Source organism: Homalodisca vitripennis, chromosome 6 (genome assembly GCF_021130785.1).
Source record: "Homalodisca vitripennis isolate AUS2020 chromosome 6, UT_GWSS_2.1, whole genome shotgun sequence".
In the NCBI taxonomy this organism is placed as follows: domain Eukaryota; kingdom Metazoa; phylum Arthropoda; class Insecta; order Hemiptera; family Cicadellidae; genus Homalodisca; species Homalodisca vitripennis.
In genome coordinates, this window is record NC_060212.1 from 149,400,487 (window position 1) to 149,425,238 (window position 24,752).

Here is a 24,752-nt window from a genome sequence, read left to right on the forward strand (position 1 = left end):
TCTCTGATAAGTTCAGAATGTCACTGCCTTCACAGCATCATAGTTTGTGTTTTACTCTGACCACTTTTGAAATAATTGCTCCGAGCAAGATTACATACAAAAAGAAGACAAATTTTTATGAAGTTCAGTTCCAAGTAATTTATCTTGTAAACTGTCACTAACTCTATTCTAAAGTAGCACACTTAATTCGTAGTGCTCCCATTAAAAGCCGTAATGATATCCACAAAAATGAAATGACGGTTTTATCAGACTCCGGTTGGGCTTTCTCATAGGTAAAATTCCTCAAAACTAAAACAAAAGCTGTAAGCCCGTTGGTGACTGCAAATTGCAGAAGTTTCGGATTGCAGAAGAGAACGCTTGTGCTTCGCACGCCTTTGGTAGGAATTGGTTGCTCGACCATTATTTGACATCATGAAAACATTGCAGTGCACTAAATATTGCACCTTAAGAGCCAAAGGGAGAATAGCCTATCATCTAGTTTTCACAGGATAGCTTCTGGTTATACGAGAAGAGCTTCATTGTTAGTTGTATCTGATGTCCAAACGATGCAACACGTAGGTCCAGACAGTCCGTTAATGAATATTTCAGCTAGTCAATTAAATTGACTGATGGCTCTGCTTTCTTAGCACCCACATCGCTGAGGTCATTTTAGCAATGATTTGTTCTGGGCAAACTGCAGAAGAATAACGGCCCACACAAAGTCAATTCCTTCTGACAATTATGATTTATAAACAATGCATCAATAATGTGAACATTGCATAAGGTAAATGCTGATAGTGATCGTTGTGTTGTGAATAGTACGCTTTTTGAAAGACTTAGTTCGCCGACTGGGTGCAAACACACTAAGGTGTATGGTTAGATTTCGCCTCTAATCAATATGCCTTGTGTATTCCGTTCAGTTATTGTAATATCTAGGTAATGAAAGAAGTAATGCTGCCGTTCTACCACTATTTTCGATCTATTCAGACAGATGCTGACTCCAGATTATAGAAGTCAAGTCTGAGGAAGTGTCAGTTATTACAGCCTGAACAACCGGAGAGTGAAAACACATCTCAGGTGAGTTTTGGTCCACCATATCGGTAGTGGGAATCTTATATATTTATATTACAGTAATATAACACACATATATTATATTACAGTTATAAAACACATCTCAGGTGAGTTTTGGTCCACCATATCGGTAGTGGGAATCTTATATATTTATATTACAGTAATATAACACACACATATTATATTACAGTTATAAAACACATCTCAGGTGAGTTTTGGTCCACCATATCGATAGTGGGAAATCTTATGTATTTATATTACAGTAATAAAACACACACATATTATATTACAGTTATAAAACACATCTCAGGTGAGTTTTGGTCCACCATATCGGATAGTGGGAATCTTATATATTTATATTACAGTACATATATTATATTACAGTTATAAAACACATCTCAGGTGAGTTTTGGTCCACCATATCGATAGTGGAATCATATTTATTTATTTATATTACAGGAATAAAATTAACAATATTCTGGTTGAAAGAAGACAAGTAAACCATCCGACTCTTAGAAGGGTGAAATCCTAATTAATTACCAATGATCACTATTTTAGTTAACCTATAACACCCATCCTATCCTTCCTTTCCTTTCCGAGTTTTGTATAAATAATAATATAAAAATTAGTAGTAGGTTGCAGTCTAAAGCTCTGTTTTAGATCTATATTTAGATTGAAAAAGACTTGTTTCAAAGTAAAACTAACATTACTTGAGATTAATTTTGAGATTGAGGATCAGTACATTAATGTTTATCAAGTAAAAAAATATTTGCTTGAAGTCGCCCTCACTTCAGAACGTGCTTCAAGCTGACATAAGCGGATTATTCTTATCTTTTTCGCACTTTTTCGCAGACGTTTTTGTAATCGCTGCTGAGAATGTTTCTCATCCTTAAACTAATGATCCACATTGTATACAATGAACTGGAATATTTTTATGTTCATTCCAATAAGGACATTTTTCATAACGTAACAGTTATTGCTATTTTATTGTACTACTTATTTATTGGTTAGCTTAATTTATCTAATAATAATAATAATAGTCATATTTCTCTTTAATGCAGTGTTAATACAACTGGTTACATTTTCTTAGTAATAAGATCATAGGCAACTCAACGGTCTTTTGAAAGGGAAGATAAAACTCAGGGCATAATTTGTTGATTTAAAATTAGAGTTCAAGGCAATATAAACCTACAAAACTAGGAGCGTTGGATTTGCTAGAAACAGACGTTAGTTACTTTAGAGGCTTGGAAATGGTCAAATCTGCATCCGTTGCCCCAAACAGATTTGCATACGTATTCGACAATTAATTAAACATACTAAGGCTATTCTTAAACAAAATGTATGAGAAAAAATGAGTTTGAACTTGCATCCTGTGAGTACCACAACTCAGAGTTACACAACAGTTACTTCAGAGGTCAACCAGATTTTGTTAAAAACTAGGATGTATATAATGTTACATATTTATTGTTGTTTTTGTTTGATATTTCATTGTTATTTATTAATATTGTTGATATTGTTGTTGAATTTTTAGAGATTTAACTATTTATAGAATGCTATTTGTTGATGGGCAATATTTTACATATTTTGTTTATTGTTATCCAGTTATATAATTTAATATCTATTTATACTCTGAATAATGTATGTATTATCCCCATAATGTTATATAAAATGCCCATATTTAAAAATCTGGAGTTATAGAAGCACCACAGCCACACAAAGAGCAACATAACATTTTCTTGTAAAAGCATGAACTAAACTGAGCAAAACAAATAATTGATGAAACTGTAATGGAATTTTGTATCTTGCTTTTTTTAAGTTTCATTATGGTAAGTTTCACCGATAAGTCATGTTGACTTGGCGGGGCCATGATTATGTAAAATCATGTGTTAAAAAATAAATAAATAAATATAACCTGGTTGAGAAAATAGTTAGGAGAGTAGAATTAAATCTTGGCTGCTCTACATGTATCGAAGATAGTCCAAAAATTCTTAAGATTTCTAAGCTCTAAGCAAGTCATAATTGTCTGAACCTTAACGACTTAATTGGATGGAATTTAAATTTCTGCCTGTCTGTCCGCAAGATATCTCAACAATTAACTAACCTATAGTTTACAATTTTGCATGAAGTTTCATTTATAATAAGCATCATCAAGTTCTATGATACTCCATTGACTCCCTAGGATTTTCTGAACATGTTTACATCGATATTATGGATAACCATGATGGCAACGAAAAAACTTGAGAATACGTTTTAACAAAGTGAGTACAATCATGGGACATATCAAGATATATAGCCTAACTATCAGTATGTTATAAAATAATATTTCATCTGGAGGCTTTAAATTTTGCATGAAGATTAATTTCTACATGGACAAGAATGAGTTCTCAACGGTGCATTCAAGAATGGTGTGTGTCCTCCATGAATAGGATTTTACTGGTCGTTATTAAAGTCCATCACACAGTAGGCTGTCTGCGTGAGAGTTGTAAAATTTTCCTTTCATGGAATGAGCTATAGACTAGAATACTGAAAGCAACGTGGGCGAAGCTTGGTCGTGGTACACCTGGCGTACACCTACTTTGATCAATCTTCAGTGATAATTGCAATGGTGAATGTAATTATAATTTTGTGATTTGTTTCCAAACTATAAATGTTATATCTTTCATTGCAGGCATTAGGTCTTCTCACGTATTCCTCTAATGTAAAACCTATAAAAACAGTTCATGAAGCAATGCTTCACGTTAGTTTGGGTATGACGTGTTATTTGTGGTATTAGCTCCTATTCAGTGATATTGCTTGGTCTCTCCAATCTGGACTTCATGCTATTCGTCACTAGGTTCGTGCTAGGTATAACTTAGTAATTATTATAACTTTGGGTGGCAGTCAATTGCCAGATATATTTTAATGCATTATGTTAATTTGTACACATGAGGGAGAGGATACATGTCAATCGTCGAAAAGTAGTTTTATAGTTTTTCGTAACAGATAACGATGACAAAATGTCCGAAATCATACTATCCGATCTATTTTTTATAATAATTTGTTGCAATCATTATTATAAAAAACATAACTACTAGGAAAACGAGTCTTCAACTTCTCTAGTTCCTCTTATATGCACGAAAATGATGACCGTTTACTAAGTATATGAATCCCAAATTGAAAGACGAAAAAGAGATATATTTCAAATACATAATATTCTACACATAAATTATTCCTACTGTGTAAATAACTTATATTTATTCCCATGCAATATTTCCAAGTAATTCCTTCAACCATTTTTACTAGAAATCTCTCTGTCAACGTATAAGGGTAACAGCTGCAGCACGACTGGCGAGAAGCATTATTGGCAACACATCTTATAAAGCGAGGCTGATCGCCATCAGTGCAAGCTGTGCTGTGAAATATATGTCTTAGCTTTCATTACGACACCATTTCGCTGTGTTTTTTCAAACTCAATCCAAATTAAATTATGAGTTTAAAAATGTATTTAAAGTGTTTACTTCGGTTCAAACTGCTTTGTTTGTTTAATTTTATTAATTGGCTGAGACCTAGCGAAGTCTAACACTCGATGTGCTGTATAATTGTAATTTTTTTCTGTCTGTCTATACGCATGGTATCTCGAAAACGATCTGACTTATAAACTTGAAAGTTCTCCTACAGCTTTATTTCTATACAAAGAACACTGAGTTCTATCTATTAGGATGGTGTAGGGCTCTTATTAAGATTTGGTTGAACGTTAGTGAAAGTTTTTAAGTTGGTCTTGGATAACTAACATGGCAACGAGAAAACATAGAATAAAGAGATTTTTAACCAAACGGTGTACACTCTTATGGCAGTTGATTATAACGAAAGTCTTATCAGCCATTTCACCAAACATGAGACGTTGGTAAGACTTCCGTTATTAAGACTTCGGGTCATTAAATACTGCAATGCATCCAATTATTGGTCAAGTTAGAGTTCGATAATGATTCATGCCCCCCCCCCCCCCATGGGGCTCGGATGACATCACTAAACCCTAAATTCATTTTCATTTTCATATTCATTTAGCTTTAAACTTGATTTATATTCCAATTCTTCACTAAATCCGGTTACGCGACTTGTGGTGTGCAAATTCCTACCTTGTAAATGTATTGCTAAGCACTAGACTTTAGTTATTATTTCATGTCTATTTATAATTAGCGAGCAATGACAAATCTAGGAATTTTACAATAGCAGGTCAAACAACAGAAACGGATGCATTGGAGTAGATTCCTTAGGAAGAAATTTTACTAAATGGTTGAATAACACGGTTTATCTCATCCTGGTTGGCATTTTAATTCCACACAAACAAAGGCGAAGCAATCTCAGAATACTCGAGGAGAAAACAGCATTCCCCAGACATCTCACAGCCGCCGGAATGTGGTAGCGAAAATAAGCACTAGGAATTTATATGCATCATCTGTAAACTTTTGATACTGGATTAGGCACTTATAATATGCAATAAAGAACATAATACAAATGTTTATGCATCTTAATATATTTAAAATACTAAATAACAGAATAGTAAAATTCCGTGTTAATAATATTGTTTATCTCAAATGTTTTTGTTTTTAACACAAAGTAGTATATATATGGAAGTTGTTAAACAGTGTACAAGATTTTCATACTTTATGCTAACATTAAAATTATTGTGTCGACGGTCATCTTGAATTTAACTCAATTTTAATAAAAGCGTGTTATAAAACTACCTTATAAGAACAATGTTATGCTTCAAACACATGAGAGTCTTATTTTCAGTCGTATAATTAGGGGAGATTTGTAATTTTAAGGAAATAATTAATTGTTAAAATAATAATATATATAGTAATAATTAATGTATATAATAAATATTCCTAGTGCTTTTTACTTTTTCTTTTAACCCTTAATTGTTAACTACATAAAGTACATAGGGTGCATACTACTGTGTCAATATAGCTATGCTGGGATTTTCGAATATTCAAATGATTAATTACTTAACAGTTGTATCGTTTTTAATAATCAAGAAAAATGTTGAAACACTAATGTTCTTTTTTAATTAATTAAAAGCCATTCGATGCGCATTCCATATACTTTTAAAATTAGAAAATGTTTCATAATAATTTGATAAAGTTGTTTGAAGTTGAACGCACTGATCAATATGGCCGCAGTATAGGTGAACCATATTTATCTTTCTATTTCTTGTTGTTTAGTGTCGTTTATTGCGCCATTTTACAGGTGCACTCAAAAAATATACAAATCAAAGTTTATTTGCGTACATTATAAATTTAAAAAACAAAAATAACATTATGGCGACTAAACTATGCTTAAAATGGTTTCACTAACACGACTGCTTAGTATTAAATATTCATAGCGAAATAACTGCAAATTGATATTTATCACTTGGATATTAACATTAAGAAATCATTAAAATATTGCGTTAGTTACTCTACTTGAATTGCTCTTCTTTGTTTGTCTATACTATGACATAAAATCTAATGGTATCTCTATGAGTGTGTGAGTGGTTATTAAAATGAAACTACTGAACCAATTGTACTGAAACCTTACATGGACATTCGAGAATCCCTGGTTAATATATAGGCCTACTCCTATTTCAGCATACAGCAAACAAATGTTACTAATTGTAAGAGCCTGTTAAATATAATCAAATGTTTGTGTACACATGTTTTTATTATATGACACAACCGTACGTTTAGTTAGTTTAACCACTATTTTAAATTTGGTCTTAAAAGCATAGAGTAAGCTTGATAATAACACTCTTATTTAAACCTTTTCAGCAACCGCTGTTGTGCACAGATTAGGAAAATATCAAGATTAAAAAATTAGGTTTCAGTAGTAAATATATATTTTTAACTGTACATTTTAGCAAATATTAAATATGCAGTGCTCCGTGTCAGATAACATTCAGGAGCAACCAGGTACTAGTAGGTGTGCGGAGAGGGTTTTGCAGGACGAAAGGATAGGCTTAGTACAGTACGCGCGCTGAAGGTTCGGCCCTGTCGTTGACCTACTAACCAAATAAAAACATTGACTCTCCAATGATTCGTCACGCACGGCAATGTTTAATTCTCGCTCGACAATCAACTTATGGTTAGACCAACTTCCTGTACAAATAAAATTCTGAAACTTCGCAGATCTATTTTCCTGTTTATGCCAATGCTAATGGGTGTATTAAGTTTCAATGTCTTATTACTTTTCTTCAATAAAATATATTTTATCATTAACTGTGCCAAAATTGTAATACAAAAAAGTTTGTATGTGAGGATTTTTTTTATTATTTGGTTAGGGAACTTTCACCTGCGGGAAAGTTTTTCTGAACGAACTGAAGTTAATTCAAGGCGAATCTCCTTAATCAGTGTCTTTGAAAAATCACAAGCCGCGGCAGTTCTTTCTAAACATTTATTTATAGGGATTCGTTCATCATTAGATAGTTTCGACTCATTTGCCATGAACTCACTAACCCTCCATATAATTTCTCGAACCTGGCTTCTCGTAGTTTTTCCTCGAGCCACTTTGGAAACGTATCGGGCCATTATACCGACTGAGATGATGAATAAAAACAAAACTACTAAAACTTGTAATATAACCTTAATAGCAAGGATAATGTTAAATAATTTGTAACGCCCTACAACTACCAAAATTCACTAACCTCACTACTAACTAAACTAATGAATTGTGTATAACGCACTTAAACCACTTGTCCACTTCTAACAACAGTGAATACTCGACTGTGAGGGAGAACAGGGACAATAGATATTCAGACTGCAGCGGGCCAAACATTGGCGGATGTCTGCAGAACAGTTGTTATATCGGGCAATCCACCCGTCCCCCGCCATAGTCCGCTCGGTTGACTCGGAGCCGAACCTTCAGCGCGCGTACTGTACTCTTATAAAAAAATAATATTTTAGTATTGCTTAACGGTAGCAATGTTCTTTTCTATGAATGAAGTTCAGGTCGCGTTCAAAGGATTTGGCGGTTAACGTGGGTGTTTTTACAATACAAATATATTTAAATGTATTAATAGTTATAGCCACAGCAGCCGATGTGTTAAAATATGTTTATAATTCATTATATTATGTCATAATAATAATTTGCATTATTATCATTAAAGCTGGCTCGGAAACGGTCAAAGTCATTATCCACATGTTTGGGGTACTAATTCGTAAATTCACTAGCCACCCGACCATATATAGTGGCTTAAATTTAAACGCTTCAACTGTAATTCAGATATCAAAGCACACCACAGCACAGTCCCTCGTCTTATGCGCTTGAGAAATGGATCTCAACTGGAGTTCTTTGGAATGACCCACCAGACTTTCAGGAGGCAAGCCCTCTCGCTTCCATCTGAGTCTAATCAATTTACTTTCTAAGTCGTTATATTATATTATTGTTTATAGTGTTGTATACCTTATCTTGTATATTTTTTTATTATTATTAGACTCGATTACCTTATATAGTCTATTAATGTTATTTATTACCACGAGTTTACTGGTTGCTTTATGTTAATGTGCGTTAGCGTTGTTTCATTGTTACGGTTATGTTTGCTATTATTGTTAATACTGTTATTGTAATATAAATGATTTTCCTAGTGTTAACACTATTTATTGAACCACTGTTTCAGTACTAAGTTTGCTTATTGATTTGGCTTATAGCTACACATGTTGGTTGGCGTGCTTGCAACATGTTATTGTATTGTTCCTTATCTATACTTTTGTATTTTTTCTATAATATATATTGTTATCTTAATATCCTTATATGTAAAATGGTATATTGCCGTTAATAAATAAATAAATAAATGATTAAATAAATGATCAAAGACAGAGTGACTATAAGTCTATCTATTACGATACATATAAAGACTCATATCATTTGACAAAATTAAGCTTTCCAGACCTGAGTATATAATTGTTTTGATCAAGCAAACAAAAGTCAAAACTTAGCAACAAGTAAACTCAACATTGGTGTCGGAAATACAATTCCCTCGAACCAGAAGTGCGTATACACATGCAAAGCCTAATAATTGCGAGCGAACTACGAGTAAATGCTAGTACATAATAAAGGAAACTAATTGTTACATATTATGACGTGCTTGCAAGCACGTCTAAACATGAATAAATTAAAGACGTTTACCACTCTACGGATATATTGACTTTACCAAGCTCCTCTTGTTGTGGCCTCTCAGCTACTCGATCCCCAGCAGTGAAGTGGCCATTGTGCTCCCTTAGTCAAGAAGCACGCACGTAATTTTGTGACGTTTATCCTCATTATAACAAAAACTGCAACGTCAGGTTTTATTTACAAAGTATTTTAAATGTTTACAGATTTACTGATGGGAAATTTTAAAATAGTAAAGTAAATAATCCACTGTTTTATAGTATTACTAGGCACCTCTTGTTTGGACAAGTATCAATTGAAATCCGAGTTTACACTTAATTTTGGTCCCATGTGCCCTTTTTTATATTTGAGGATCTATATATACATGATTTATATAATCATGTACTGCTTAGCTGATTCAAACTTAAACTGGTAACACGTTTAGCTATAAAACGTCCTTCTCATAAGACTTTTCGTAACCAAATTTTTCAGTAGGCATTATTGGTTTCAAAATACATATGCCTGTCCAAAAATAATTTTATTTACTTTTAACAAGTCCTGTAATTTATTTTTGTTTTACACGAGCATGAAGATATATAAAAATTTCTAGTGGGAATTTACTTATTACCAAGTTGGCAATTATGCTTAGTCTATTAAAACTAAAATTTGTCATAACGGACCCAACTTTCTCTAATTCCAATATCACACTATTATAATAACATAAGCGAAAGATTTTGAGTGAAAGTTTTAATGTTATAATCGACATGTGTGTGTGTGTGTGTGTGTGTGTGTGTGTGTGTGTGTGTGTGTGTATTTTAGAGCCTGTTTTTTGCCTTTATTGATGCCTCTATAGATTTCGTTGTACGCTTATCTGTCTATCTGTGTGATAAATGTCAATAAAAACATCCTAGAGACTTAAAACTTGTTACAAAACTTCTCTTAATTCTAAGAAGATCGCTATTGATTTTCGGGTCAAAGACCCTGCTGGTCCACCAGTCTGCTGTAAGCCTCAATGTCTAGTTTAAATTGGCCGAGGTGGAGCTCAACAATATGATCCAAATGGAAATTTCCAGACCGTCCTCGAGAAGATGTTCTTCTCCCCCTTCTCGTGGTCTCCAAGAAAGGCTCTTAATGGAGACCATGTGAAGACTGCAAAGATCTTAACTCCATAATCATTCCCGACCGCTACCTGAATTCCAACGTTCCAGAATTTCTGACACTTATTAAATGGTGTAATCATTTTCTCTACAATATCTTGTACGTGCTTACTATATAATTCTTTTGTCTCCCGATGATATACCTAAGACAGCCATCACTTCGCAGTTTAGCCTCTTTCAATTGCCTTCTTCAATGCAGCACAGACCTTGCAGCGATTCATAGATGGTGTTTAGAGGGGCCTAGATTTCTACTACGCTTAAATCGTCGTCAATCTTGTGGCATCGAAGTTTAAAGAAGAGCATCTCACTCTTTTGCGGTTACTGTTTTAATAACTCTCCTCCTTTGGTTTTTGGTCTATTGTCAATTCGAACAAAAACACATACAATCTGGGTGCTGAGTGCATCAATTCCGTAGAGGGCTCCAAACCCTTACCTGAAAAGGAGTCTAGTATCAATGAGTACAGTGAGAGTCAATTTCCACTGCTAAAATTTCCATTAGAAAAATGTGTGCTCCTCACGTTTAGAGTCTAGTATCACTGCGTACCAAAACTACTGAAATTCTCCGTTGAAAACGTTCAAGGCCTTTGTACGTCTGAGTCAATTGCCACTGTTAAAACTTCCACTAAACCTTATGCTCTTCACATTTAGAGTCTAGTATCACTGCGTACTAAAAACTGAAATTGTCCGTCAGAAAGTTTTCTCTACAGTTCTTTACTTTAAAATCGTACATTCATGAATTATCTTAGTTTAGTTTGTAACACAAGACGGAAGGATGGTTGGCGTAGATTAGATGTGACGTTTATTTACAATATGACATTGTAAAGCAAGATAATGTATTTTTACGGATGTTTACAAACATGTAAACAACTTCGTGCTGTGGCTTGTGTGCTGTAATAACCTGTACTGTAATATTACCTATTACTCGATTATTAAATTTTACATCACACATTAAAATTATATAATAAAATAAACATTTAAGACTTCTAAACCACTATTAAAAGCATATCCCGCTGAAGCACTTACTGTAGAGATGACAGTGACATCAGTGGCATGGTATTTTCTTGTTTACAACGCAACTTTCTTTATGTCACACTCTAAACTGTATGTAGGCTAATATTGCTTATTACATTATAAGCTTTGATACAAGTTTAATGTGTGAAAATCTTATCCCGGGCAAAATTAAATTGGTTCGAATGATTAACTTTATTTACAAGTAAATTACAATATTGGGAAGGCTTTTGGCTTTTCATCAACAAAATAATATTGGCATTGAAAATAACAGATAATGAATTTTTGTCACTTATTTTAATAGGTGTATCGAAATATTAAAAAAGTAATGTAAAAACTATAGTAATGGAAAACAGTAATGTTTTACAATAAGTATTGTAAAACAATCGATATTCGAAAACCGGGTTGGTTAGATAAACTCACTCTACTCTAAAATGATACGACGTGTATAGATTGTAACATGCATACGAAATCAAAACCGTTATTTTAGTTCTGTTCAATCGCATAAAACATCACTAAGAAAATTTGCCTGAAAAGAATATTTTATCTGTGACTATACAATTAAATGGAAAAAATTAGAAACGAGTCAATTACGTTTCCTTTAACGCTTAACGCTTTTTAAACATATTTTCATCCGTTATTAAAAATAGGATGGGTGACTGTTTTATTTTCAAATTTAAGATTTTGTATTACCTATTTTTAATCATAAGCTTAGCAATAAAGCAGATTCAAAAATGAATATAGAAAAACAACCATCCCAGTCTTTTCTTTTTTTACTGTGGTTACTTTTATATTGCTACAGCAAAAATGACACATCAAAGTTATTTCGCGATACCCTCTATATACGTATTTACAAAGTTACATAATAATAACATGAAGACACTGCAATGAACATTGCAAGAGTCTGCTGTCCAAGACTAGTGCAGCGCGACAAGCCGGAACAATTCGGATCAGATCAGGGTCTGTATTGATCGCTGTATTTCTCCACAACTTTTTCCATCTCGGCTTGATTTCTGTTCCCAAACTCATTCCCGGCCAAGTTTTTATTGAAGCCCGCACTTGGCGCCTCCCGGCTCGGTGTAGACTGTATTGTCGAAGCTGAGCCGGGAAATGGTTCAAGTTTCCCCGTGGAGAGTGAAGTCAGCTGTCTGGAAAATCACTAATCCATCGAACTGACAAATGGAATTGCACTGTACAACACTGTTCGTGAATCAATTTCAATGCCGATTGGGAAAAAGAAAATAAAATATCGTTATTCTTTTCAATTTTTAATTTAAAGCAAGTATTTGTGACAGTATTTTCTCATTATAACTAGTAGTGAGATAAGAAGATATAATATAACATATTGACTTTAGTTTTATGTTGCAAAGTTCTTTTAGTTTATATAGTTTATTAAGGTCCCAACATTGAATTCGTGTTGTTGTGCGTATATCTGTCTTCCCGTCAGTGTTTGTGATTACTCTCAATAGAAACGTATTATACGCGTTAACATTGGCACATAGGTTCACCATATGCTTGCTGATATCATTTGCTAGTTCAGAAAAAATAATATTAAAATTAATTACAATATTTTTTACAGACCTCTGATTTGTCGAATCAACTTATATCATTTGTAGTAAACTCTTGGTCTCTTTCAAAATTAATAAACTAAATTCATATAAAAAAATTCCAAATATTATAATTGGGTAAGAGACTACCACTTGCCCCGTAACATGGGGATCCTTAGTAAGTAATTTTCATAATTTCTAGTTTATTTTAGTCCCCTACGATAGGAAGTATGAAAATCTACATCAGAATCAAACATTGCTTTAATTTTCATAATGAGCAGTCCTTCCATCCAACGAATCTTTAACTGGCATAATTTAAGCGTTGGGTTTATTAATTTTGGCTTTAAAACTCTGATTTATCGTACAAAATATAAGTTTGCAATTTTAGTTACGAGAAATTTTATGTGGAATTACAAGTGACATTTGCCTCTTATTTTTCACTAATGGGTTTCCATGAATTCCTCGCACATTCTCCTGGATCTACATTCTTACCGAAATATATTTTATAGTAAAGTGCTTTGTTTGAAATTCAACGAAATATTACGTAGATTCAAATATCAAACAAGTCTTTAATTCTTATTTCCATTTAAATAACGGAAATTAATGGCTGCAAAACGAACATAACTGTAAATTATTTTATTTCTCTACATTCTTCTCAAAGGTAACGCATAACAAATTGTACGCATACAGGGAACTCTTAGTAGTTTTATTGCGGATAATGCTCCATTATATACAAAACAGGATTAAAACTAAAAAACTTTAATACAGTATATTTTCTGTAAACATTTTGTCTCGATTTTTATTAATATTTCAAACTGTATTGTACGAGTAGAAAAACGCGAATACAATTAGTTTTCATCCACCACTTTTAAGTCTGTTTTTTGTACAGAAGGTCATATTGATTATTTGCATTATTTATGCAATAGGTACTTACTTAACTCTGACTTTTAGTATTAAAAGACACTTCAAACTCATCAATTAATTCTTTTAAAACTTTACACTTTTACTTTCATAGTTTAAAAATCAATATTGAAAGAGGGAATTTTTGACTCTTTTTACAAAACCTGAAAGCCCATATCTCTGCATGTATGAGTGTGTGTTTTATTTAGTTGCTAAGACAGTTCAGCACAAATTTGGGATGAGTATTGACACATTAAATAAGTCACAGTTGTAAAAACTAAAATAACATAACAATCCATTGTAAGTCTGAGAGTACACCTAATATGATAAAGTATAATCAGTACAAGGATAATAAATTGCATCACTCTATTAACTTTCATATGAATATATATGAAGTGATTTACTTTGTAGAATGATTGTAGGACAAACTAAGGAGTTTTTATGAATAAAAGTTGTTAATCCCGCCTAGTAAATCAAAAGTAAATAAAATCTTTTCAATAGGAAAATCTAGTAGTAGCAACTCATTTCAAATGTATAAAAAAGAAAATGGTACAAATTAGATGTCTTTAGCTGTTACTCTATCAAATTTGGTGACTAATTTTTAATTGTTTTTTAATTTTTATTTGTTCAAAAAACCGCAATTTAAGTTACATATAAGTTTATTGTAATGCAGATATAACATTCAGTCACTAGTTATTTTGATATCTAATATATATACAACCGCATGTGTAACTGACTGACTGACTGACTCACTCACTCACGTATACTAATTCTAACCTACTTCCAGATGAGTTAGAGACTTGAAATTTGGTACACAGATAGCTTTCCAAGTGTAACCACCAGGAAAATCCCGAAAAGTGAGAATTTTTCATTTTCAACCCCTCAAAAAAATTCCCAAAAAATCGCGCATTCTTCACCCCTGCAGGCATTTTTTGTAAGCCCGATAGCGGGCGAACCGTTGGAGCTAGCTCGGATCTGACGGAAAATTCATGGTCAGGAATGAAGTGAACTACAAAAAAGGTCTAATGACTTTTTTACTCTATCTTCCATGGTTAAGCGACAAAACGCTCGAACATTTGAAATTCCAGAGATTTTTTCGATAAAAATAATGTTTCAAGCCCGATAGCGGCCGAACCGTTGGTCGTAGCTCAAATCTGATTGACCCATCAAATTAGCAAGTTGCGCGATCTACAGAAAAGGTCCAGTAATCTTTTGCCCTATCTCGATTGGTTTGGCCGAAAAACGTGATTATGTACAATTTTGTTGTAACTTTTACGCGAAACTTTTGTTTTTGGGGTCGATAGCGGCGAAACCATTGGTCGGAGGTCAAAATAAGACTAACGTTTTATTTAGGAAATAAGATGACCTACAAAAAAGGTCCAGTGACTTTTTACTATATTTCCCTTAGTTTGACCGCAAAACGCGATTAAGTGAAAATATTGGACATTTTCGCCTAAAAATTTACATTCCGGGCTTGATAGCGGCTAAACGGTTGGTCGTAACTCAAAACAAATTTTAAACGGGATTTAGGAAAATCACGTGATCTACAGAAAAGGTTCAGTGACTTCGGGAGTTGGCTGAGCGTTAGCTAAGCGTCAATAGTAGATAGGGACAGAGGAATATTTATTATGTTCACAGACACAATACCCTCTAAAAAAGGCCCAAGTGTGTCATTAACCCCCGGTAATATTAACCCCCCCCCGGGGATTTCCTGGTATGACCTGATAACCTCCTGTACATTCAACCCCCTGATGTGTTAACCCCCCTGGTAACATTAAACCCCCCCAGGGAATTTCCTGCCATGACCTCATGTCCGAATTTTACCAGTCACCAAATCTCTTAACCCCCCCCCTGGGAAGATCCTGGTATGACCAGATAACCCCCTGGAGACTTATCCCCCGGTAACGTTAACCCCCCCTGGGAATTTGTTCATATGACCAGACAATATCCTGACGAAATTAAACCCCCTCTTGTCTTAACCTCCTTAACATTAATCACCCACCCAGGGAATTTCTCGCCTTGACTAGATAGTCTCCTGGTGATATTAAACCCCCTGTTCGACTTAAAATACTGCCTTGAGGTCGGTTTTTATTATGTTTATACTAAACAATTCAAGATAGCTGACCCGTGCAGACTTTTCTCCCGAGCTCATTTCTGGCTAAACCATAGGTCGTAGATCAGATCTGAGGGCACAATCGAAAGACAAAATTAAATTTCCAACAAGAAAGGTCCAGTCACTTTTTGTCGTATCTCTAACGGTTTAACCGCAAAATGCCCTCAAAGTCAAAAGTTTTTTACGAATCCGGAAAAAATCTATGAAAAAGGTCAATTTTTAAATCCCTTGTCATTTACTTAATGTCCGGACTTAACCAGTCACCGAATTCCGCTTATCCCCGAATTTGCAAGCGTTTACTTTGGGGGCCTGGGGGCGTAGCCCCCAGCGAGCCGAAGGCGAGTCGATAGTATAATATTGTCTGTCCGTTCAAATTTCCACAAGATATCTTGATTATAAATTCTGTTTTCAGCTTGGTTTATAAGCGTATATGCATTACTAGCTCTGCAAGTATTGGTTTACCATCTGCTGGCTGAAGGTGACTCTACATAGTGAGGCCTAAATATTTCATTTTGATTGTAATATAAATATTTTATCATGGAGTAAACTGTATATCTTAGACTAACGGCTATAGCGTAAGAACTCAATATCAAGAAGTTTCAAATTCATTATTAAGGCTTACTTAACTATGTTTGTAAGTTTTTATTATTAAATGGGTAATCATGGACTCTATGATAGCTTTCAGACAGCAGAAAAAGCTGTTACAATCACTGCAAAATTGAAACCCCGAAATTAATGTGAAGAGTCTTACAAAACTCTACAACTGTTGAACCTACCTAGTCTATGTTCTGTATGTCTACATACACTTTAAAAAGAGCTAAGAAATACGCAGGTATGATACTAGAGGCTGTGTAAACTACCTAACTGGGAGACACAGAACGGTGGTTTATGAATGCTTACTCTCACAGCCGGGTGTTCACTTTATCAACATATCAACAGGCTCAATCAAGAATGCTCCAACGCTCAAGGCAGTGAGATCTCGCCCAAAACGCTGTTATCGTTCATTGCATGCATATTATAATGTCGGCGAGTTTTAGGTATTTAACTGGGAGACCGCGAATTTGACTGACTGATGTCGAAACTATGTTTGGGGGTAAATAAATAAATATGGGTGAGTGAATGTACATTTTCTCTTGATAAAGCTGTGGTAACCATTTTGAAATTACTAGTATCTCTGACCTATTTTTGTCAACTGCAATAAAGATATTTCAATATTATAAGACACACATTCCTTTAGAGTTTAGACCATTTGACATACATGGTGAACAACACCTAAAGAGTGGGGAATTATCTAAGTTTAATCACCGGACGAGTCGTATATACACTTTTTTTAATGCATAACACGATTATTTTAATAAGGTAAAGTAAGTGGAGTAGATTTTCTGCTATGTAGCTAGATTTTGTTTACGTTTATGTAAGTTTGAGAGATTCCTGTCATACTATTTCGTCGATAGCATGGTTCAATATTGCCATACTTTAATTTAATATATTATTAACATAACCTTTATGTGCAGTAATAATTATTAAAATTTTTTGTAATAACAATTACATTAGTATAGTCAGTTAGGGCAGTGCGCTGATATAAATAAGGCAAGATCTAATATTTGTCAGTTAGATACTTTAAATATCAAACTAAAGTTGACTTAGGGGCCAATGCAATAAACTTTAATTTGCTCCATACGTTATAAACAATTCGAACCATTAGTTAATTAGAATCCTTTTACTTCGAAGATGCTTCTTTTACTGTGTTTTGTACTTTAATTTCGATTTATTATTAAAACTGACTGGTGGACTGAAAATTCATTTAATACATTTTCATCGCACAACCATTTCTTCAGCTTTGGATTAGAGTGGTAAAGAACCTTTATACATAATATACGTTTATAGCATATAAAAGTCTTTACCGAGGGATTAAACATGGAATACAATAGTTTTATTCCTCGGTACGTGGGTAGTAATAAATTCTGCCGCGTTTAATAGCGTCAAATTAAATTACTATAACATGCAAAACCATCAATTCAAATAATTTCATGGTTAATATCGTTACAGTACTTTACATTTTAGGAAGCTAGAGGTTATCAATATATAAACACATAACCTGGTTTTTTTACGATAGAGACATTTTTTTTCAGAAATAAAATTATTGTCAAATGCGCTAATTTTGGTAGAGTTCAAAATTTTATCGTATCAAAAGGATTCAAACTATAAAATAACTTTTATACACTTAAAGCAGACCGTCACACACACAAATAATGACAATATTTGTCTCTTATTAAGTGTACCCTACTTTGATACACTTAAAGCAGACCGTCACACACAAATAATGACAATATTTGTCTCTTATTAAGTGTACCCTACCTTTATACACTTAAAGCAGACCGTCACACACAAATAATGACAATATTTGTCTCTTATTAAGTGTACCCTACCTTTATACACTTAAAGCAGACCTCACACACAAATAATGACAATATTTGTCTCTTATTAAGTGTACCCTACCTTTATACACTTAAAGCAGACCGTCACACACAAATAATGACAATATTTGTCTCTTATTAAGTGTACCCTACCTTTATACACTTAAAGCAGACCGTCACACACAAATAATGACAATATTTGTCTCTTATTAAGTGTACCCTACTTTGATACACTTAAAGCAGACCGTCACACACAAATAATGACAATATTTGTCTCTTAATAAGTGTACCCTACTTTATACACTTAAAGCAGACCGTCACACACAAATAATGACAATATTTGTCTCTTATTAAGTGTACCCTACTTTGATACACTTAAAGCAGACCGTCACACACAAATAATGACAATATTTGTCTCTTATTAAGTGTACCCTACTTTGATACACTTAAAGCAGACCGTCACACACAAATAATGACAATATTTGTCTCTTATTAAGTGTACCCTACTTTGATACACTTAAAGCAGACCGTCACACACAAATAATGACAATATTTGTCTCTTATTAAGTGTACCCTACTTTGATACACTTAAAGCAGACCGTCACACACAAATAATGACAATATTTGTCTCTTATTAAGTGTACCCTACTTTGATACACTTAAAGCAGACCGTCACACACAAATAATGACAATATTTGTCTCTTATTAAGTGTACCCTACCTTTATACACTTAAAGCAGACCGTCACACACAAATAATGACAATATTTGTCTCTTATTAAGTGTACCCTACCTTTATACACTTAAAGCAGACCTCACACACAAATAATGACAATATTTGTCTCTTATTAAGTGTACCCTACCTTTATACACTTAAAGCAGACCTCACACACAAATAATGACAATATTTGTCTCTTATTAAGTGTACCCTACCTTCATACACTTAAAGCAGACCGTCACACACAAATAATGACAATATTTGTCTCTTATTAAGTGTACCCTACCTTTATACACTTAAAGCAGACCTCACACACAAATAATGACAATATTTGTCTCTTATTAAGTGTACCCTACTTTTATACACTTAAAGCAGACCTCACAAACAAATAATGACAATATTTGTCTCTTATTAAGTGTACCCTACCTTTATACACTTAAAGCAGACCTCACACACAAATAATGACAATATTTGTCTCTTATTAAGTGTACCCTACTTTGATGCACTTAAAGCAGACCGTCACACACAAATAATGACAATATTTGTCTCTTATTAAGTGTACTCTACCTTTATACACTTAAAGCAGACCGTCACAAACAAATAATACTTATGTCACCGTTAGACAACTGTATAAGAGTTTCTACTGTAAAAGTCTGTATATGGTTAGCTAACTTAATATAACACTGATTTACAAGCCTGACGATTGGTTTGAAGTATTTTAAGTAACAAAATATTATCTAAAACAATTATCATTTCATATTTGTAACCTTTCTGAAACCCTGCTATTCCGACCTTCAGCAAACCTACTGCGGTCCACGATCGATTCCTTTCCAAATTGTCTTTCGCTTCCTGAGCTATTAAGCCGGATGTTTTCTCATATTCCGGAAAACAGAATAGAAAGAATAGCAAAGAAAGAATTTTCCATAGTTTACCGTTAACTTGAGGGTTAACTGGAATGGCTCAGTATTATATGAGGACTTTAAATTCTCTATATGTGATGAAAACAAGGGCTCTAGCACAATAGAGAGAGTAACGGTTCATAGGTAAGTATTTTTCGTAAAATACGTACTGTATTGAAAATTATGTCTTCGCGCCCTCCAGAAAAGCGATCTAGTTTACAGCTTGTTCAATAACATATAAAATTATTATATTAAAATTGTGTGAAAGTTGGAGCTTCCAGTTTTTATACCACACTCCAATTAAAAGTAACATAGCCGATGCTGCCTAAGAGTTCATGTTGGTATAAGAGATTAGATGGTTTAGGAGAATAGGTCTTCTCACGGAGGTCTTCTTAGAAATAGTCATGGACCATCCGGAAGAGCGTTCGATTTTCCTAATGTCTTGTTAATGAACAGAGCTTATTAAGAAGTTATATCTGTGAATATATACATGGAGTAAATTTTAAAACTTTCTATAACAGAAATTTGTGTTTTTTAGTTCATTATTTTGATTTATTGAATTTTATTAAGCGCATGAGACATGTAAGAAAAGGCCCCAACTTTCGCAGTTATATAAATAATTTCCATTTTACTTTTTGCTTCACTTCAAGTACATAAAACCCTTACAGGTAAACAAATGCAATGTGTTGTGGCAGTTGGTACCCTCAGTTTTAAAACCTGCAACTAGCAAAACAATGATAACTCACAATTTATACTGATTTTAGACTCCAGGTTTGTGAGGACAGAAATTGTCATAATCCTTAATGCACGTTTCTCTGGATGGCACCTGCAAGTTCTCAATACAAATCCTTTCCTATATGTACTAAAATGTTTAACTAGATAACAGTAAAAGAACTATGAAACCGTACAAATTTAAAATTTTGGACCACCCTATACAAGAAGCAATATAAATTTCAACTTTTCAAAATCATCAGTGAACTTTAAAATGAGGCATGGCTCAAACTACCTTTACATTGAAAAATCTTGTCAAAATAACCCATAATACCCCCCTCACCAAGTGCCATTTCAGGATATTTTTGTGTGTTAAAAACAATTTCTCAAAATTCTTTCGAATCGAAATATTGGGGTTTTTATTAAAAAGAATAGTGTAGAATTCTTGGTTCAGCCGCTATACATATGCTTCACCCTGTACAGGTATACTTTATTAAACGTCTCATATCAGTTATTGTTTTATATTTTACAGATTTATTTATGATCATATCTACTTTCAAAATCAACCGGTATTGATTTTTGCCATTTTTTATAGAAAAATTTTCCTACTTGAAATTTTACATAATTTAATAACAACAATTCATTATTTTCTACATTTGGTAGATCTGTTGCTTCCAAATATATTTATGCGTTTAAAACTTTTCCATTTCAATGCTTATTTGTTCAGGTTTTTATGTAGGAGTTAGATTCTAGTAAGCAAATGTATAAAACAAAAGACAGCAGGATGTTAAATATGCAAAAGCAACATTGATCTTATGAGTAACGGTAATTGATAGTGACAGGAAAATTGCAGATTAAATACATTTTTAACCAAACTGAGTACAATCCTATAACATTGTAACATGTGACATCTTAATAATCGTGTAGCCTAACTAACCGTAGACTATCTGGAGAAGGGTATCTGTAAACTTTAAAATGTTCACGAAACTATATACCTACGTAGATAAAAATGAGTTCTATGATGGTACGGGTCTACCTACGGGATTTAGCTGATTGTCACCAAAGCCTGTCAACAGGCTAACAAAATTTCTGTTCTGTATGCCTGGGAGCTTTAAAACTTTATCCTCTATATGACGGAATTTTTTTCCTCAGAACTCAGATCTTTAGAATTGATTGAGTTACATAATTTTGTATGCAACTTCAGTGATTTTAATTTTACAAGTAACATACAGTCAGGCGTACTGATCGTTGTAAGTAAGCAGATCTTTTATATTTAAACACCAATGTAACAATTATTATAAAATTAAATGTTTATTGTATTTGATGATATTTTAACGTTAGCAGCAATATGATAATAATTTATTTATGCTGAGTTTAAAGAGTGTGGGATATCCAAGCTTTTACACATGGTTAATGTTGACGGAGAGTTTTAAATATTCAAGTCTCTTTACGGCTGCAACTCTACTTGCTCAAAAGCTCTTTTTAAATTTCAATTCAAATACCCAGTTCTACGTTAAAATTAGTCGCTTTAATAAAGTATAATAAAGAAGTTGTATTTACTGCAGCTATTGGCCATTTTTAAACATTGAAATTAGGAATTTTCCACATTTCCATTATTCATTTTTATTTTATTGGTTTTTGAATTACACATTAAAGCTAAATTCAAAAGGAAACTTAAAATTTTATCACTCAATAAAATATGAATACATTTTTCACGTTGATAGTGTTCCAATAAGTAGCAGAAAATTACACAGCGAATTTTGAGTCTCCAATCTAAATTCATAAACATTCTGCTGTGTTTTTAAGTCTGTTATGTCTCACGTTTCGCATATAATGGAGGGATAGGAGGGAAATCAATTAAAAGAGAATTAATACTATCAAATTCTTTCTTATTTAAGTTTGTAGTTTAGTTTGTATTGTTCATATTTGCCTTCTAAAATTGTACTCGCTTGATTCTTATTCCAATGTTAATTTATTTTTCGGTAAGGACACAAAGCCTTTTGTAACGTTTAAGATTCTCAATGTATTCGCCTAAAGTAAAGCTCACTCTCTCCATAGATTCTAATCTCTATCAAATGTGTCTAAAGAGGCAGCATATAAAACTGATAATTTGGAACAAAAGCATCGATAGTAATAAATTTTCAGTATTATATCAGCACATATAGATATTTTCCAACCCACATAAAAGCTCTTAACGTAATGTAAAACGTGTTTTTATTCCACAACAGTAACCGGCCAGAGATGAGAACCTCTCTTAATTGGAGCACAGCCGCCATTTGCATTTTAACCGACCGCGTTCCCCCGTAATTGCTCCAAGTGGATCATTGCAAAGGGATTGTTATGTCTTTTACATCGTTAGCAAGGATTTCTTTAACCTAAACTCTTTATGTTTCCTTTTCTCCGTATTTCATTCTTGTTTATAAACAATGTCATTGTTCAATTCAATTGTTAAGGAAGAACAATTTTGCTTGATTATAAGTAATATATAATACATATGTTATAGTATATTGTCATTACGTGTTGGATTTACAAGGTACAGTTAAACATTCAGCTACTGATATAATTTGTCAAGTTATGGTGATTTATTATCGAGCGTTAGCGAAAAGGCAGGCATTTTATTTCTGCATGTTTGTTCGAAAGATATCTCGAAAACAAACTTATCTATAGGCTTAAAATGTTGCATGAAGTTTCATTTCAATGTAGGCAATATCGATATTGATGATTATTCATGTCATATTTCATAAAAAATGGCTAAGCGTCAGCAAAGATTGTTCTTATGGGCAACAATGTTTCCGAGGAAAAACCTTTAGAATAAATAAGTCTGTAAACAAACTGAGTAGGTACCCATGTGATTTTATTTTTATTCTTTTTTTGTGACTGCGTATGTATACTTTTATTCATAGAATAAAAAAAGATTAGAAACGGTAATTCAATGTTAAAAGTCGGTGATAAGATTATGCCTTTTTAGATTGGCCTTATGTGTAACCATACTTCCGATGATAAATCACAGAATATCAAGTTCAAACAAACTGATTACGATCATTTGACTTTTTTAAATCTCTCGTAGAAACACGTGTAGCATAGACTTGGAATTTTGCATGCACCTTTAGCGAAGCTTGCTACGCGACACGTTTTGTATACTCCTACCATGTATAAATGTTTAGTTACGTTTGAAACATTAGGGACTGTAAAATAATATTATTTCGTGTTATTAAACAAAAAATAATATACAAGTGCAGATTTTAGTTCTCATTGTATTACACAAGTATTAAATTAATATACTAGTGCTGTATCGTAATAAAGTGGATTTTATGCACTACACGTTCTTATTGTGAGCTAGAACTACACTTTTGAAAAATGAAGAATTAAGTATGTTTTTAATCCTCTTACACTTTATTTAAAATCACTTAGTTTGATGTAATCAGTATGACTATAATCCCAAAATATTGAATTCATACATTAAATACATACAAAATACAAATTATTACATACATTATGGAAATAGAAGAGCGAAAAAATACCCGTAACGACGGACAAATAGAAAGCCAATGTTTATCTTCATTATTCATATATATATATATATATATATATATATATATATATTTCTTTTTTTATTTAATTTATAAACATTTGTTTATAATATTAACTTCATTGAAAAAGTAAGTAATTATGCATTAAATTGAACTGTTATTTATTTTCTTATCTTTGAGAATCAATAGGAACAAATCTTTACTATAAAACTGGAAAATATTTAATAAAGTATCAGTATTTATAAACACTCCTTAGGTATTTCATGTTAAAAATATGTTTTGTTTTGTTTTCCATAAAAATCCTTGTTAAATTATTATTATTATAAGGAACGACATTATTAAATTTTATTAATTACATTATCTTTTATAACACACGATGATTAAATTCAATTACTTAATGCCAACTCTTCTTTTGGATCAATCCTTATTATCTTATCCTCCAAGTTATTCTAAATAATAAATAGCTTATCAAAAAACTGACAATTACTTACAATAACATCTGAGACTATTGTTATTTATTTATATATATTCAGAGTGTTCACAAAAGGTGTCACATACTTCTGTAAGTGATATTACTCAATATTTTAAACAAAACACA